Source organism: Podarcis tiliguerta (assembly GCF_965153285.1).
Source record: "Podarcis tiliguerta genome assembly, chromosome: 1".
Taxonomy (NCBI): Eukaryota; Metazoa; Chordata; class Lepidosauria; order Squamata; family Lacertidae; genus Podarcis; species Podarcis tiliguerta.
This window is the reverse complement of record NC_139534.1, coordinates 100,162,008-100,174,425: the sequence shown is the minus strand read 5'-3', so window position 1 is coordinate 100,174,425 and position 12,418 is coordinate 100,162,008. Positions and strand designations below refer to the sequence as shown.

The following is a 12,418-nucleotide window of genomic DNA, read 5'->3' as shown; positions in this document are numbered from 1 at the left end:
CGTTCTCTTGAAAACCACTTGCAAAATCAACAAAAGTAAATTCCCTAGCATAGCTTTGATCTGCACATCTTTTACTATTTGACTGCTCTAAATTTCATAGTAGTACATCATGTTCTTTTTAACTGTATTTGGATATTGGTCACGATATAACTTCTTAATTCCATACATATTAAAATGTGAATGTAATGTTGGATTCCGAGCCATTATCAGGAGAAACTGGCATCTCTCCCAGGCACCCGGCTCGGTCTCCTGTTGACCTCCCGGTCTGCTCTCCCGGCAATGACCAGGCAGAGGTCGCGATAGGCGATCCTTCTCAGCGTGAGAAGAACACACCACTCTTTCCTGCCCCCCCGGCAGGGGAAAGAGATAAGACAGAAACGTATTTACATGGCTTTATTTCTGTCTCTGCAGTGTTACAAAAATCATGTCTGCTCTCATCAACCTCCAGCAGACGACTCCAACAAGCACTTCCTGTGCAGCTCATATTACACTCTGAGCTAATTCCGGTGCTGTCTGTTTCCCACAGACACTCCCAACATCACATGACTTTTCCCACCAATCAGCTTGCAGCATCATTGCTTCAATATCGTAACATCCTCCCCCATTTGATTCAATGTGTGCTGCGAGATCCAGAGAAGAAAACAAACAGTTGTTATACATATAACACTCCCCTGTTGTTTCAGTTCCACCCTTGGAACTACCCGCCACTGGTTTCCCCAGTGTACCTCTCTGGTTGTCTGATTTCCAAGGAATGAGTGCATCTGCATTTCCTTGGCTAGGGAATGTAGTGTTACGCTTTGCAACTCCCTGTTGTGTCTCTGTCTCTGACTTAGACACAGCTCTAACCTGTCTTGAGTTGTTAACAATAGTAACACATGCTACAGCTGAGTTAGCAAACTCTTTTGAATACCTCTTGGGTGGTACTCCCTTTGTCACTCTTTCGGACCTGCGTAAGAGGTGCTGATCCTCTCTGCTCACTGGTTCAGTCTCAGGACTCTTTGGAGAACCAGTTCCAATAGTAAACAGTGGTTCATCTTCCACCTGTGAAGGTCTAGCCATTGTGTGAGATTTCCTCTCAATGACTGTGTCAACTGAGCTCTTCGAGCTATCACTATCACTCTCAGTACCACTGTAATCAGTGAAATCATCATCATCATCTGAATCGTCCTCAGTGGGAAATGTGTGAACAATTACTCTCTCCTGTTCAGGAGCACTCTCTAGAAATTTTGTGAGAATCACCTGACCAGATTCAGACAAAATTACTCTGTAGAGACCCTTTTCATAACCCACAAAAATGCCTCTGGCATTCTTCACCCCATCTGGAGTTTCTGTCCTGATTTGAGATCCAAAAACCTTAAAATGTGCGACAGAAGGTTTTCTGTGGAACAGCTTCTCAAAAGGAGAACATTCCATGCCTTTGGAAACCTTTCTCACCCAACAGTAACAATAACATGATAGAGACTCCGCCCAAAACTCATGTGGCAAATGTGAACTCAGCAATTGCGCCTTCATCCCATTTTGCAATTCTTTGTTCACTTGTACACAGACACTTCTGTTCCATGCATCTGCTGAAACAGCAACCTTGTGCCTGATTCCTTTCTTATGCAGGAAATTCTGAAAATCCTGTAAAAGAAAAACTGGCTTTTCATCTGTGAAAAGACAATCAATGTTAGCATCATGAATATCCTTAACCTTGCCACAAAACTCTTTAAACCTTTCTAAGGCTTCTTGTGGTCTGTTCAACATGAATAACCACACGTAATGAGAAAAATGATCCACACACACAAGATAAAATCTTGCATTGCCTCTAGACGGTGCTAGAGGACCAATCACATCAGCATACACTCGCTGAAAAGCTTTGGTTTCTCTCTTCGTCTCCTTGACGTTATTCGTCGTACCTGCAAGAGAAGTCATGTTAGACTCAGAAGCATTACATTTTATGCAATCGCTTTCATCAAAAGTCAACAAATACAGTCCATCTTTCTCTCTGGCAGAAAGATACAGTTCTCCATCTTTGAAGATTTTGCAGCTTTCTTCATCATAGGACAATTTCAGTCCTTTCTTTGCGATCTGCGACACACTCAGCAGATTGTACTTTAAATCAGGAACCAAGTACACATTGTTTATAGTCAAGTTCAGACTTTCAAGATACACAGTCCCAAACCCGATCGCTTTCAGCTCCTGGCCATTGGCCAGTTTCACAGTGAAGCTTTGCTTCTTAAACGTTGAAAACAGTCCTCGGCGCGACGTCATGTGTTGCGTGCAACCCGTGTCAATAACAAAAGCGTTCTCCATTGAAAACTCGGCTTTTGTTGACAGCAATGCTTTTTCAGGTTTCACCTGGGACTTGGTACGACTTTTGCCTGACGCCTCAGGCTTTGCAGAGCTCCCCTTAGCTCCTTTCTGTTTACGTGGCTTCTTACAGTTCCGCTGAAGATGCCCAGTCTGTCCACATTTGAAACAACGGACAACGTTCAAAGCAACAGCCTGTTCTTCACTTGCAATAGCAGTGGGGGTGTCAGGATTCCGAACTTCTCTCCCCCTGTCTTTGACATCTATTGCAGCAAGTCTGTCTCTTTCGTTCAGAACGACTGAACAGATTCTTTCCACAGTTAGATCGGCCGCTGGTAGCGAACCAAGCTGACTTGCAACGGTTTTATAAGTCCGATTAAGGCTGTTAATAATCATGAAGCAGAATATCTCTTCCTGTAGAGGGAAATTGCGTTGCGCCATCTGCTGGCGTAAGAATTTCATCTCAGTCAAATGCGCTTGCACATCTCCATCAGGCGCTAGCCTTAGATTGGTCAGCTTTTCAAAATGCAGCAACGCTGAAGAACCAGCATCTCTTTGATGTATTCTACGCAGCGTTTCCCAAATCTCACGTGCGTATTCCAAATCCTGAACATGCACGAGTTGATCATCTGAGACACACAGAATTATGGCCGTCCTGGCTCTGACATTCTGTGAATTCCAACCTGGCGTCGGTGCAGGAGGGATGGGGTTCTCAATCACCCTAAAAATCCTCTGATTCTGTAGCAGGGCTTTCATCTTTACTGACCACGAGGCATAATTGTCATTAGTCAGTGGAGGTGGGTAAGGTAAGCCTCCCCCCTTCTTGGTATCCATTTTGAATCCAAGCCTCAGCTCTCACTCTCGAGCCTGTTAAAATCCAAGAGTCTGTTGGATTGTTTACTGCCTTTTTGCACCTGGCAGCTAAACGCAGGCAGCTCTGGAAAATCCCTTCCAAGAGTAGTGAGATAAGTCAAAACAAACGCTGGAATGTTTACTCAGTGTTTTTCCAGCCTCTTCACAGTCCCAGCCTCTTCCGGTTGGCCAGTGATTTTCCACTTCCTTTTCAAGCTAGCTATCTCCGAAGTAGCTGAAAAGATTGACGTCTCGTTGCTTAGCAACTGGACATTCCAAACCTGAACAACAAGCTTCTTATCAGGCCCTGGTATGCGAAGTATGTGGCTCTCTCTCAGTGCCGTTTCTAATCCAAGAAAACAGCTCTTGTGAACCAGAGAATCTTCAATCTGCGTTCACCCTTTTAGCCCATAAAATCAGCATACCTTGGGGGTTCCGTTTCTCGTTTGCTTATCAGCAAAACTGATTGCTCCGGTGCTCTGCCGGTCTTGCAGCTTGCATCTGCCCGCTACCATATCTTCCCTTATCTTCAAGCAGAGGATGAAGTTACGATCCACCAACCTCTTTCGCTGCTTTCATGGAATGAAACCATCGGCGACTGCTACCAGATGTTGGATTCCGAGCCATTATCAGGAGAAACTGGCATCTCTCCCAGGCACCCGGCTCGGTCTCCTGTTGACCTCCCGGTCTGCTCTCCCGGCAATGACCAGGCAGAGGTCGCGATAGGCGATCCTTCTCAGCGTGAGAAGAACACACCACTCTTTCCTGCCCCCCCGGCAGGGGAAAGAGATAAGACAGAAACGTATTTACATGGCTTTATTTCTGTCTCTGCAGTGTTACAAAAATCATGTCTGCTCTCATCAACCTCCAGCAGACGACTCCAACAAGCACTTCCTGTGCAGCTCATATTACACTCTGAGCTAATTCCGGTGCTGTCTGTTTCCCACAGACACTCCCAACATCACATGACTTTTCCCACCAATCAGCTTGCAGCATCATTGCTTCAATATCGTAACATGTAAGGCGCTTAATCAATTGCCATGTGCTGCATTAGAAAGAGATTACAACATATTTTGGATTACGGACGAGGGGAGGGTGGAATGCTATTGTGGAGACTATAATAATCAGCTTCCCTCATTATTATTTATTAAATCTTTATATCGCCCTTCATCTAAAGATCATAGGGCAATTCAAAACATAAAAATACAAAATACATAATAAAACAAAAACAAACCAATAACCCCCTCCCACAAACACATATAAAAGGACATAGAATGTTAATCGGCCAAAGGCCTGGTTATAATGTTTTTGCCTGGCACCTAAAGATATGTAATGAAGGCTCCAGGCAAGCCTCCCTGGGGAGAGCATTCCACAAATGGGGAGTCTCCGCAGAATCATAAAATCGTAGAGTTGGAAAGGACCCTGAGGATCATCTAGTTCAACCCCCTGCTGTGCAGGAATATGCAGTTGTCCCATACAGGGATTGAACCTGCAACCTTGGCATTGTCAGTGCCTTGCTCTAACCAACTGAGAAAAGGCCTCGTGTTGCTGCCCTCTGGACCTCGTGTGGAAGAGGCACACAAAGAAGAGCCTCAGATGATGAGCCCAGGGTCCAGGTTGATGCTTGTCCTTGAGGTATTACGGTCCTGAGCTGTTTAAGGCTATATAGGTCCAAACCAGCACTTTGAATTGGGCCTGGAAAACTCACTGGCAGCCAGTGCAGTTGGGTCAGGATCGGTGTAATACGCTCAAACCATCTTGCACTGTTGAGCAACCTAGTCACCAAATTCTTTAGAAGCAGCTCTATAGATACGAGTGTTGCAACAATCCAATCTAGAGGTTACCAGAACATAGACAATAGAAGTTTGGCTATCCCTGTCTAGCTAGAGGTGCAGCTGAGCCACCAGCTGAAGCTGATGGAAGGCACTCCACCCCACTGAGGCCACCTGAGCCTCAAGCAACAGCAAAGGATCTAGAAGTACATACAAGTACATACAAGCTACATATCTGCACCTTTGGAGGAGTGGAACCCCTTCAAGAGCAGGCAACCTCCCTTCCATCCAGTCTAAGGAGCCACCTACCAAGAGTGCCTTATCTGGATTGAACTTCAGATTGTTGGCTCATTCAGTGCATTAGTAAACGCCATTCTCCACTCATGCATTTAACGGTAAAAAACTCCTTCGTGTTACAGTCAGCTGTCTTAGGTCATTATGAGTAATATTAAGCACAAAGTGAATGAAGCTAGTGACTCAGGTTGTTTCACATTTTTTTGGATAGAGTTCAGTCAACAGTCATCATTACAATGCTTGTAGGGATACTTTGGCCTTGGGAAAAACACTCAGAGCAAACAGTGGGCATTACTGCGCCCACCAAATTTGGAGAAACAAGTTGACCAGCATGAAGGCACTTGTTTCTGACTCTGATGGCAACAAATCTAAATTACTTTTTCAGTTGCCCTCCAGCAGAGCTATTCTGGGTGGTTAAGGTAATGGTCAAACTTGCCTAACAGTCTGCAACATCTGAAGTCTCTGCAGTCTGATGTGACTAGTTTGCAAGGCACTTCAGGAATAAAACCATCAGAAACTCCAATGTGTATTTGTTTACCCAGATTTACAGGGGATTTGGTTGGCCTGCTAGAGACCCTCAGAGTTGCATTCTGCCTATTTGAGGAATCTCTGGTATTTTACTCATGTTGTGGGTTAAAGTGTGACCACACAGTTGTGAATAGTATACAATTAAAATAGATGATATGGTGCCTGGCACCAAAAATACCTCAATCCACTTTTATGTGGATTTATAAGTAACAGGCAACATCTCTGAGGAAAGCATTCCAGAGGCAGATCATTACAATCAAGAATGACATCTCCCCAACTGCCACCTACTTTAGCTCAGCCAGGGCAACATAGGATCATAGAATGATAGCATTGGAAAGGATCCTGAGGGCCACTTTGTCCAAGCCGCTGCAAAGCAGGAATCTTTATGCATGTTCCCCATCCAGTTTGAAACCATACAGGACCCTGCTTAACTTTGCAAATGTGTTAGCAATTTTATTGCTGCACCACTGTAACATAAAGACAGTCTTTAAAGGACTCCTTCTGGAACCTGGATCCCAAGCTGTAGAGTGCTTTGAAGATAAGCACCAGCACTTTGACCTGTGCCTGCATGGAAAACAAGCCTCAGCCACTTATGGTAAATTTCAATACTGCCTATAATGCTTTTATTGCTTCCAGGTAGCCCAAGTGACTTTCTATCACAATCACTTTTGCTACTGTTTGGGTTGTTGGGTTTCTGTCAACGACCAGAGCCAATTATCAAGCTTAAGAGCATTCACATACATGTTTTTCAAAGTATCTTGGAAATGTATTGAATGTATTAACCAGGTCCTGCTGAGTTCATTGGAACATCCAAGTCCAAAGAAGCAAACATTTTGTGGGCTGCCCCGCACTTGGGTTGTGAACAGAATTGTGTGTGTGACTGCAGTTTGATCAAACGTAGCAGATCAAATGCATTTCAAAGGGGGCAGTTGTGGCAGCGCAAGACGGAATGTGGATGTTTTAAAAGAAGGCAGTGCCACAAGGAAATGTTTTCTCAAAATAAAAAAATAATGCAGGCTAAAAAGACAAGACTCTTTCCCCTGTCGTCATCTTTTGGTTGCTAAGCGAAGCCCAACTCTCTCACTCTCCGTCTCTCTTTTAAGGAAAGGAATGGCCCTGGCCCTGAATGAAAGAAAAGTTTGACTCCAGAGCGGAACTAGCGGAGTTATTTGTCTGTGGTTGCCTGGGGCCGGCTCCAAACCAATTCATCCTTGTGGAGGCCGAGACTTTTCAGCCTTGGCAAAGGGAGCGCAGTAGGTGTGTGAGTACAGAAGACAACATGGTGCAGCGGGGAAGAGGATCCGGCTTCGTCAAGAATTCCTGCGAAAACAAATGACAACGGTTTCACCCCTTTCAGGCGAGTTAAAATAAATAAATAAAACATACATGCACGCCTATTGATTACAGCACAGACCAGCATAGCGTTGTCAGAAGAGAGAGAGAAAGAGGAAGGGGGGGGGAAGCAGGCAGTGCGGAGGAGGAGGAGGAGGAGAAGGGGGCGCCTGCTGCGAATTGAAGCAGCCCCGCCACCCGAGAAGGGAGCCTCGGCCCGCCGCGCCGCCTTCCTCGCGGGAGCCTCTCCCGGGGCGCGAGGCCTGCGCTTGGCCGCCGTGGGCGTTCGATGGCTCGGGGCCCGATTGCACGGCCCTGAGCGGCTGCTCCCGCGGGGAAGAGGGAGGGCGCCCCGAGAGGCGGCTCCTCCTCCTCCTCGTCCTCCTGCTGCTGATCCGCGGGGAGGGCGCGGGGCTTCCCTGCTTCACAGGGGAGAAGCGGCAGCGGAGGGAGCGCTCGGCTTGCCTGGGACCCCACCCTGCGGAGCCAGCCACGCAGCCCGGCTCCCCCCGCGGAAGCTGCCTGCAGGCCGGCGAGCGGAGGCAGCTCCTCCTTTTCTTTCTTTCTCGAGGCGCAGGAGCCGACCCTGGCCGGCTGGGAGTCCCGTCGGGGCGCTGGTCGGAGGTAAGCTGTTCCGCTGGGGAGGTTTCTGGGGCGGGCTGAGGGGATTCAGCTGCTCGGGGGACACACGCGTCAGTTCCCCGCTGGTGGAGTGTGAGGCGGGCTGGGGGGGTAGACTTTAGGTTCAATAAAGAACTGGTGTCGAGAGAGGGGACCACGGCGACCAGTCCCCCCTTGGAACTGGTTTCTAGCCAAAGGCAGGACACCCGTCCCCTCAAAGTTTTCAGGTGTCCTTGCCAAGCCTCCGGACAAGGAAGGAAAGTGTAGCCGGGTTGGAAGGAAAGTGTCAGCGTCTTATAAAGGGCTGGGGTTTCTTGGGTCGAAAAAGAGATATTCCCAAGCCCCGGAAGCCAAGGGAAGTGCGCTTATCTCCCCCAGGAAAGCTGCTAGTGGAAGTCCTCGTAGGGTCAGCCTTCAGGATATGTGGAATAAGCACTAGTTTCTGCCTGCAGAGCTAAGCACAGACTCGAGGTCCCTTAAGGCTGAGGATGAGTTACTTGCTGTCTAATTTTTATTATTAGGGTGACTGGTAGCCTTGAATGTTTATTTTTATGTGTAAAGTAATCATCTTTGTATGCCTCTATTGATTCTGAGTATGGAGCAGGATGGGGGGGTGGCTATTCTAGACTTACCAAATGCAAGTTATAAGGGTGTAATTTTGCGGCTTGTGGAATAAATAAATACAGGCTCCTAATGGACAAGAGATTCTGGCTGCCCCGTATCACGTTGCTTTGTACAAAACGTGTTCTGTCAGGCCTCTAGGAGGACATAGAGGAGGACACTTTGTTTTTGTTTTGTTTTACTTTGGATCAGTCAATCTGGAGTTCATCATAACATAACAAGAACCCTAAAGGGTTAGGGCAATGGTCTGGCATCCATTTCTCAATAGCACCCAACCAGATACCTATGGGAAGCCTGCAAGGAGGACCTGAGCACAACAGCAGGCCCCCACCTGTATACTCTTTGATTCCTAGCGACTCGCATTCAGTGGCATGCTGCCTCGGACATTGGAGTCAGTATGTCACTGTGGCTAGGAGCCATTGGTAGCTTTATTCTCCACGAATTTGTCTCTAATCCTTTTTAAAAGCTGTCCAAGTCGGTGGCAATCACTACTTCTTCCTGAGAAGTTTGTACATACAACCCAGATTAAAAGTGTTGGAAAAGCCCACCCTTTAACCACCCTGTAACCACTTGGTTGGTAGAAAAGCTTAAAGCTTGCAATCTTCCTCCCAGTTGAACTCACTGAGGCTTACAAGTGTATAAAGCTGCATAGTGTGTTAAGGAGCAACACAGAGATCTTGAGCGTGCACGTTAGGAAATGCCCTGTTGCTTTTATTCATGGGATTAATTAGCTACACCTTCATCACATGGACATCCTGGGAAGGAGGGGTTCACTCTAGCAAAATAGAAACAATACATGAACTGCACAAAATCAGCAAAACTGCAGGGTAAATGAACATTCAGCATAATTAAGACACTGTGGATAACAATTAAACAGTGCCTAAGCTTGGGTGAATAAAAATACCTGGTGCCAAGTTGACATCAACATAGATGCCAGAGGACTCTTCTCTGGGAAGAACTTCCCAAAGCACTGAAATGGTTGTCTCCCCAGTTGCTACCCTCCATACCTTAGAAGATGGAGTCACACTCAGGAAAGTTCTGAGGGTGATATTGGTCAGACTGGTATAGGAAAATATGATCCAACAAGTACTTTGCATTTAAACTTTTAAAGTGAGCACCCCCACTTTGAATTAAGCTCAGAAATGGATCAGGAGTCAGTGAAGCTGATTCAACACCAAGAAGACATAGTTCCAGCACCCATTCCCCGTTAGCAGCTGCTTCTGAAGGCAGCCTCATGTTCAGAATCAGCACAGTTCAGTGGTTTACTGGGGAGTATTGAACACAAAGTTGCGTAAAGTCTAAGACAGAATGAGAGTGGCTAAGTATTAATTCTGCTAGTATATATAGTGATATGCAGCCTAGTGGATATCTTTCTGTGTGTGTTGTATCCATTTAGACCAGCAGTATAGTCTGAAGGCAAATGATGCAACAGCGTTGTTAAAGTTATCACTGGTTGAGTCTAGTCAGCGTTGGAATGGGAGGCTGCCAGTTTTGCCATCATGAATTCTCTAGAGCAGCCTTGCCCAGCCTGGTACCTGCCAGATGTTTTGGACTACAGCTCCCATCATCCTTGTAGTCCAAAACATTTGGAGGGTGCCAGTTTGGGAAAGTTTACTCTGAAGGAAAGGTGGGATTCATTTTTCATTTTCACCATAAGTTTCTCATGAAAGAGAGCAGGTGGTAACACTCACACACAGAAGTTTTTAAAGTAAAGAGTCAGTGAAACGTCTTGAGCAGCTACGGCTCAGTATCAATATATTTCTCAGAGTGGTCTGCATTTTATATGCATTATTGCCTGACTCTTGACTTGTATGGTACAGCCTGGTAACCAGTTACTGACTGGTTGGCCTGGTGGGAGGGATGCTTATTAGGAGTTAACTCCTAATAAGTCAAATGCTACATCCTCCTTTCTTTTATACCAGCAAGAAAATGATGCTCCTGCTGTTTGTGATGTTTGAATGGTGACATGTGCAATATTGCAGCCTTTCTTTGAGGAACAAGGCGGAGAGAGAGCAAAGCACAACTTTGCAAAAACAATCTACCAAGCTGCAGAAGCAATTTCTAGTTGCTGATGTGGCTATGTCAAATGAGAGTTTGAAAGTTGCTACATGAAGTAAAAAAGGCACAGCTTTGCTGTTGAAAAGAAACCCTTATGACCTCCGTATCTGGAAAGCATGTAAGAAAAATGGACGGCTGGACTAGGAACCTAAAGGTTTTATTTAATATTTTTTTATTGTACTGTGGGCTTCAATCTGACGTCCACCCTGGGATAGGTGGTGAAAGGAAGGCAAAATACATAGCACTTGGCATTTAGATCAGGAGGAGCTGTTCCCTAAATGTATTCCATTTCTTTACAATCACGTTTTCCAGTGCTATTTTATCATAGTTACAAATAATAGAACCGACATGTTGTTTCATCTGACAAAATGGGAATAGGAATATACAGTCCAAGTGGGACCTGCAACATATTTTTGCAGGGTGGAGTGCTCTTGTTCAGTGTGTTTCAGCCAGTCGGCCAAACCCTCCTCAAAGACCCTCCTTTCCCACCCTCAACAGCCACTCAGCATTCTGTGGCCAGTGAGCCACAGTGGGGTGTTTGGGTGCTCCTCTCCTTATGTTTTCCCTGCCCTAAAGGTTTTTGGTATTTCCACAAACCTCAGGGTTCCATTCTTGTGGACGGTGCAGTTTTGGCAACATAAGCAGCATCAATTAAGTCTGAAGTTTGGAAATGGAGAACTGGACATTGTCTTGTCCTGAGAAGTAAAGATGAACTCAGTAAATTTTTACAAAGCAATGCAAGAGCAAAGGCAATCATAATTTCAAGTTAGGTTTGTCAATTTGGTAGATATAATCTCAGAAATGTAGAGTCTGAATGCACCAAAATGAAACAGGGAAAGCGGGAAACTTTAGGTTGGGTTTATCTAGGTTATGCCATTCATTAATGTATATGTTCTACAGTAGAAAGAAGTTTTTATACCCTGCCACCCGCTAATAGAAAATATCACCTTGTATAAACAATCTATTTCCTTGTTGCAGTTGCACTGTCATTTATATATGTATGCAATTATTCTTACAATGAAATCCTAGCCATGTCTATTCAGAAGTAAGTTCTGTGGAATTCAGTTGGGCTTACTACCAGATAATAGAGTTAGGATTGCAGCCTTAGTCAGAAAAAGGGTGTTTCCTTTATATGAGCAAGCATGGAAATTGCAGCACATACACACAACACTTCCCCTCCCCCCAAGTTACAGATTTTGGCAGTAAAAAGGTTTCTTGGTTTAAATAAATAATATACATAGGTACTTACATACATACATTATGATGCAGGAAGATTTTCCCTATGCTTTTTTTCAGTCCTGTGCAGAAAACTTTATTGATATTTCTCAAATAAACAAAAATTATGTAATAACAAACAAGACACATAAGACTTTACGATGAACTTAGTCTCGGTGGTACTTGTGGATGCACAGGAAAAAAGAGAAAACTCAAACAATCATGAAGAAATTATCCAGACAGTAATATGGAAAGCCATCAAAGATAATTTATAGATTTTAAGTTAAAGACCAAACACACAACACTTAAACTCCTTACTATCTTCATGTGTTTGCTAGAATGTAACAACACAATCAAATTCATGTCTGTTCAGAAGTAAACCCCGTTTTGTTCACTAGGGCTTACTCCTAAGTAAGTGTATAGGATTGACTCCTCAGGTTTGAAATATAAACACTGTTTCAATACGTGCAGGACAAATTGATTGTATAGGTGGCAAACTGGGCATGTACATCGGGCTATCGTGGAAACTATCTGTCTGCAGAATCACATTTGCACCTGGTAAAAAGATAGCTATGCCTACACACATTGCTAGGAGATTTTCATAGAATCATAGAATCATAGAGTTGGAAGAGACCACAAGGGCCATCGAGTCCAACCCCCTGCCAAGCAGGAAACACCATCAGAGCACTCCTGACATATGGTTGTCAAGCCTCTGCTTAAAGACCTCCAAAGAAGGAGACTCCACCACACTCCTTGGCAGCAAATTCCACTGTCGAACAGCTCTTACTGTCAGGAAGTTCTTCCTAATGTTTAGGTGGAATCTTCTTTCTTGT

The 12,418-nt window shown here is 45.1% G+C and overlaps 1 protein-coding gene across 2 annotated transcripts in view; it reads left to right on the top strand.

Moving 5' to 3' along the window:
* Nucleotides 1–7,216: 7,216 nt before the first annotated feature.
* HEATR5A (HEAT repeat containing 5A) overlaps nt 7,217–12,418 on the top strand; it is a 65,991-nt gene continuing 60,789 nt past the window's right edge. The window contains exon 1 of one of the 2 annotated variants that reach the window (XM_083452282.1): nt 7,217–7,694. The gene's annotated coding sequence lies outside the window, so the exon portion shown is untranslated. The remainder of the gene's footprint in view (nt 7,695–12,418) is intronic. The other variant, XM_083452283.1, reaches the window with a different exon arrangement.